We start from the raw sequence: 6,747 nt of genomic DNA, 5'->3' as shown, positions 1-6,747 counted from the left end.
AAGGGATGGTGTTACATTTCAAATACTGCCAAGTGCTCATATGATTTTACTATATCAATTACTTTTAATATTTGGGGTTTTTTTTGTTTTGTTTTTTTTAATGTTTATTTATTTTTGAGAGACCATGCATGAGCAGGAGAGGAGTAGAGAGAGAGAAAGACACAGAATCCGAAGCAGGCTCCAGGCTCTGAGCTATCAGCACAGAGCCTGACACGGGGCTCGAACCCACAAACTGTGAGATCATGACCTAAGCCAAAGTCAGACTCAACTGACTGAGCCACCCAGGCGCCCCATAAACTTTTAATATCTGTAAGAAAAAAAACTATTTTAATAGTTGAAAATTATCATTTTCAAAAAGATTTTTTTATTTGAAAAGGTGGACTCCTATTTTGTTCATGCTTCTAATTAACATGAATAACCAGTTCATTTACATTGAGATATGAATGAATTTTCATCTACTGGTGGAGATAGGAAATGTGAATGTGTCTTTGACAGGAAGTACACGATGTGGTTTGAGATTATTGTAACTGATTTTGAGTCTATTACATCCCAGAATGCACAAATGAATACACTGATTAAGCAGATCTCTATCAAGAAATTAATAGATATGATTCTAATTGCCTTGAGGTCCGATATAAAATATGACTGACTGTAATTATGTAATTTTGTATACATTTTGGTTATACCATTGTTACTGTTTTTGATGATGATGATCATTCCAGGTTTTTAAATTACCTGGCCAAGAAGAAATATATGACTAATTTTCTTTAAAGAGAAGGCTGTACTGAACTCAATTTTCATTTGTCAGTCAAAACACTTCGAATTTAAAAATTCTGGTAACATGAGATGAGGGTACTGAACTAGATAGAAGAAATTCTACACTTAGAGACACTTACCATAGAAGTGAATGTCATTGCATGTACATCATTAGAAAATAGAATTGATGGATCATCCACATGGTTGAGGTGGACACTAATGGAAAGTCCTGTGAATCTGTTGAGATCATTTGAATATGCCACTGTAGAGAGAAGCATTGAAACAGCATAGGTGAGCCAAATCATTCCAGGATTTCTGGTTTGGATAGTGTGATGAATGATTTTCTGGAAAGGGAGAGAGAGAGAGAGAAGAATTCAAAAAATATATTCTGTTCATTGCCAAAGATTTACAGATAAATTACAGAAAGATTGGAACCTCATTTTCAGAATGCCAAATCCTAACACATGGAGCATTTCCTGAATGCTCAATTCAACACTTGATAATAACATTAGAAAAGTTTACATCACTTCTGGGATAATAGCAGGATTCACTTGAGAAACATGTGAATGACAGACTATGCTCTAGTTCATCATTTGGCCAACTGCTGAGTCACCAACTGTCACTCCAGCCAGTTCACATGGGGGCTGATGAGTGTGCCTTGAGTTATCACAACAAGAACAGCATGAACAGGCAACAAAAGAAACTGAGTCTCTCACAATGGCATCCACTATGAAAATCATTTGATCTTTTAGGATAATAAAGATGGAAATAATTTGGATAACACTCATATATTTAGCCATTCATTATTTTTAATGACACTTTAATCAATGTGCAATGAGGAAAGCAGTATGAAAGGAGATTGAACTCCCCACACTTAAATTATTCAGTTCAGTATCTGGTGAGTGGTCCATCTTTTTCAGTTAATTTTCCTACAGAGCTGCCCCCGGAAAGCCTACTCATGTCTAAAAGGTTCTTGAAGGTTACTTTTCATTTCCACTGTTGATGACACTACTTTTGGCAGTCAAAGACTTCCTATAGTTAAAGACCTAAAGGCACTCTTAAATATACAAAAATGCTTCATGGCAGTAACTATAAATACCGTTGAGCATCTGTGTATTCGGGGAGGGATGAGATAATGTGAGAAAGTTAGGATAGCCTTCGTGTACCTATGCTTAAATTAATATTTTTCATTATACTTACATGTGCATAAAAATTTATTACATAGTATATAGTATATTTGTTATCCCATAGGATGTGTTTCAAATATTTGGGAATACTGAAGAAATACACATAAATACATTATAAAATCTAAAGTATTACTCCACATTCAAATTTCATATTCTGGCTTTTCTGTGATGTTTACATCAATTATCAATAAATACATGTGCATATATATGTTAATGGAAAAATGTCTAAATATCTATCTCTTAGCTATAGTTTCCTCCAAAGACTTTATAAATATTCTGAAGTTATATTGTGTAAAATGTTTATGCAAAGAATCATTTCCTTTTTTAAGATGATGAAAATTAGTAATTGATTTTATCCTGTTAAAATAATGCCGTAGCACTTTCTTATTGCTGAGTTTCTCAGAATGCATTTTCTCCCTTTGTAAAGAGCTTGGTAATTGTTGCCTCTTAGTCATTTAAATACAATGAAACATTGTTTCGATGCTTCATCATCTAAAAATAGAAACAATGAGGGAGAATTTTAGTCCCCTATAATTGCTAAAAAACATACTTTGTAATAATAAAATTAAAAATTGGAATCTAGTAAATTCATAATTTTTAGACTTTTTTCAATATTTCTTTCAAAGCCACAATTTGTAGGATGGACAAGTTCACTGTGTTGTTGATATCAGGATGATAAAGAGCTTAGATTAACAGTTTATTTTTTTCCTTAATGTTTATTTATTTTTGAGAGAGAGAGAGAGAGAGAGAGAGCACGAGTGAGCAAGCACAAGTGGGGGAGGGGCAGAGAGAAAGGGAGACACAGAATCCGAAGCCAACTCCAGGCTCCAAGCTGTCAGCACATAGCTCAATGTGGGGCTCGAACCCACGAACCTTGAGATCATGACCTGAGCTGAAGTCGGCCGCCTAACTGACTGAGCCACCCAGGCGTCCCTTAGATTAACAGTTTAGATTAACTGATTATTGATTTAGAGTCAAGTGTGTGTGTGTGTGTGTGTGTGTGTGTGTGTGCGTGTGCGTGTGTGTGTGTCACTTAAGTAGCTAATCAGAGATGGGAAGACCAGGTCGGTTAATATATTGGCTGGTCGTTTGTCTCTGATATCACTCAATCACAGAAAATATCTCATATGGGAAAGCATCTACATAGTAAATAGAATCACTAAATCCACCCAGAGATTGTTCACAGGAAGCCTTCTCTGCATTCCTTATGCCTGGGTGCCCCTTCTATGTCAAGGGGACTGGGGAACACCATCCTCTGTTTCCCACATCATGCTAAATTAATTTCCTGTAAATTTGTCTGTTTCGTATCACTAAATTATTTGTTGAGTGTCTACTGTCTACACAAAACTATCCTTGATGACAGAGCCTACATCCCACATTGTATCCCCTAGTACTTCGGAGTACATAGAACTCAAAAATAATGTTTTTTGAAAAAAGTATAAACAAATAAGAGATGAAACAAGAAATTAGACAGAATGAACAGACATGCTTTCTGAATTCTGACTTATCTAATTATGTGTCCTGGGTTTCAGAGTTGGAAAATGATTGCTGCTCATCTGCTGGTAACAAATGACTTTGGACTTCAAGAGAACTTGTGCATAGCTGCATGTGCCTCTCAACCCACCTCTGGATGGCATGGAGAGAGAGGCTGGGCTTTGTATATGTCTCTGCCTCTCATTTAAAAGAATTTTCTTTTTCTAAGTTGCGACAGAGACCATGCTGCAAGGACCATAACAAGCATTTTTTTCTTTCTGAATTTCGGTACTAGTTAGGAATATCAACCAACGTTTATTTCTTGATCCTCTCACAGTGCAATGCATGTCACTGGGGTGGGAGGCTCTCTGCATACTGCTATCCAGGACCCAGACTTCTCTTAATTTCTCCTCTAAAGCTTCTGAAGTTCTTACTGGCATCTTCTCCACCTAGCTGAGTAATAAGCAAAGATAACAAACATGGGACATGGCATGAAAGTGTCTAGGAGTCAGATCTGGAAATGGGTACATCAGTTTCACTCTTCTATTGGCCAGCAAGCCCCACACACTTGCAAAGGCTCTTGACAAATGTCTAGCAGTGGGCCCGGGAAGATGAGGAAGAACATGGCCACTGGTGAGCACTAACATTCTCCGCTACTAAACCTTCATGGTGTTTAGGAGTTTATTTTAATAATGTTTGTCACTACTAAGCATTAAAAAAAAAGGATAGGAAAAAATAAGAAGAAAAAAATGTACAAACTGTCTATTAGCAAATGATAGTTCTGTTTTTCTCTTCCCAAACAAAATAGACATTGGTCTTACGTGTTTGGAAAAGGATAGAAATTAGACTGCTGCCAGGAAGTTTTCCATAGGTGAACTTCCCATAGCTATGGGAAAATGACCTGAAGTAATTTGTAATAGGCAAGTATTTCTAATCGTCATATATATGGGTATATGTGTGTGAATCTGTATCTGTATTTATATGGCAATCTCTATATGAATCCACACACATCCATATACTTCCTCCCAGGAGTTGTATACTTCTTGTCTTACTTAAGAAATAAAGATATAAGGGGTATTTTCTAGATTAGAAATCAGCAGTTAGAGTGAGAGCACAAAAACATTCTTTATTCCCTTCCATTGTGGTGTAAGCTCTCCCCCAAAGTCTAACATTTCTCTTTGAATTATTTTTCCTTTTTACAACGGAAGGGAAAAATGTGTCCCCTGGAGGCATTTCACAGGGTTAGAGTAACAGCCAGAATTTCTCACATTGCCTTCTATAGGACCTTGAAATCTCAAAGGCAAGCAAAGTCAATAGGGAGGTTCTGTTGCTTATGGTTCAGTGATCTCATCCTTGCTTTGGGCAGGCTATGGTGATAGAAGAGTTTAAGAAATGCAGGTTATATTAAAAGTTTCCTAGGCATCTGCACAGCTAGGACAGAATTAAGTAGAATGTCATCTGCAAATAAATCAACTCAACATTTGCATGATATATATCTCTCTTTATAAAGGTTTTCTTACACATTGTATGGTTTTACAGAAATTTCACTTTATAATTTTTGTTAATTTTATTTTTCCCCTTATAGATTTCTGGATATTTTATTTATTATAATTTAACTTGTAAACAATAAGATATTTAATATCAAAATTATTCAGATACATTTTTAATTAGCTTGCAGGGTGTTTGCTCTCTTTTTCTTCTTTCCATTATACCAAATTTAAATGTTTAACTTTAATAAAATTCAATGTGAAATAAAATAAATACGCCAAAAAGTGTTTATTCATCAGGTATGTTTTCATATACTTGAAGTCAAGAAAAGCTATTAATATTAGATACTGTAGAAAAAACCCAAACATCTGTCTTAGGTCAAAGCTTTTCAGTATTATCCTGCTGATCTGAAATTATCTTACTGTAAAATTTAATGCAAAAGAAGTACTTTAGGTATATCATAAATACTTAAAACAACATTTGCAAATATAGTCAATGAAATGAAAATAGCTTCCTACTATATGATCTAGTGAAAAATAAATTTATAGTTTATTTAATACAGAATAATTATAAGCTGGTTATTAAATTCCCTATAAAAATCACTTTCTCACCTTTCATTTTTATAGTTTGAATGACATATCTTTTTATATAATATTAAATATAATTACTAAAAGAGCTATTATAAATTTATCACATTTATTTATTTGTGACATATAATATTGATAGCCTATTATGTTCCAAGTATTATACAGCAATAATTTAGAAAATGACATGTTGATAACTACCACGTAGTATAACTGTATTTTATATCATTCAGAGAATTTTCACATATAGTATCTTATTTGAGTCTCAGAAAAAAGTGAATTTTCTTAAAAAAATTTCTGGTACCCAAATCTTTGATATTTTTCTCTGGTACACCATGCAGACTTTCTATTGACACATGAAAGTTTCTAGAATATTTCATATAGGTAATCTTCTAGCTAAACAATATTATTTAGGTCATACTTTCTTCCTTTACTTGCCTACACAATAAGAAATTTCATAGATTTGAGAAAGGGTAGGGCTAAATACTATCATCCCTAGGAGCTGGGTTTAAATTAATTGCAAACTTTACCTTCTACTACATTCTACATGGTATCAAAGTTTCATTAGATGAAAAAAAAAAAGATGAGAAAAGTATTTTTAGAGTTCATTTACTGCTTCAATATCCATACACCATTAGTTGCAACAACACTAAGCTTGAAATCGTGTGGCCTGAATCTGAGCTCTCCTACACTTACCAGCCACACCACTGAGCAAGTCCTTCAGCCAGTTTCCACCTCTGTGACAATGGTTTTTGTTGCTGCTGCTGCTGCTGCTGGTGATGATGACAGGAAAATAATTATTCAGAGCTTACTCTCTGAAGTCCTTCACGTTGATGCTTAAAACGTATCCTATTTAATAAAACTTACTTCATAGTGATATTGTGAAGTTATTTATTATATACATATGTAAGTATATTTTCACATACGTAGATCCAATGTCTCCACATTCAATGCTGTGGTAAAAAAAAGTATCACTTTCTAAAATTTATATGAAAAAAACAAAAAATCCACAATAGTTAGCACAACATTGAAGGCGTTGGAGGCAAAGTTGGAAGACTAACACTTATTAAGACTTATTTATTTGTTTATTTATTTATCTTTTATAAACAATCTTTTTTTTAATGTTTATTTATTTTGAGAGATAGTGTGAGCAGGGCAGGGGCAGAGACACACACACACACACACAGAGAGAGAGAGAGAGAGAGAGAGAGAGAGAGAGAATCCCAAGCACTTTCCATGCTGTCAGCAGTTTGTGAGAT

General features: G+C 34.4%; 1 long non-coding RNA gene across 1 annotated transcript; it reads right to left on the bottom strand.

The window, feature by feature from the left end:
• Positions 1-341: 341 nt before the first annotated feature.
• LOC109250681 (uncharacterized) lies at positions 342-6,416 on the bottom strand. The gene is made up of 2 exons (XR_002073130.1): positions 6,185-6,416; positions 342-1,100 (listed from the first exon to the last, which is right to left on the bottom strand). It is a non-coding gene; the product is annotated as an uncharacterized LOC109250681 (long non-coding RNA).
• Between the last annotated feature and the right edge of the window lie 331 nt (positions 6,417-6,747).

The sequence above is a fragment of the Panthera pardus genome, unplaced genomic scaffold (genome assembly GCF_024362965.1).
Source record: "Panthera pardus isolate Hobbes unplaced genomic scaffold, ASM2436296v1 HiC_scaffold_21, whole genome shotgun sequence".
Taxonomy (NCBI): Eukaryota; Metazoa; Chordata; class Mammalia; order Carnivora; family Felidae; genus Panthera; species Panthera pardus.
The sequence above is the reverse complement of the archived record's forward strand: the minus strand, read 5'-3'. Positions and strand labels throughout refer to the sequence as shown.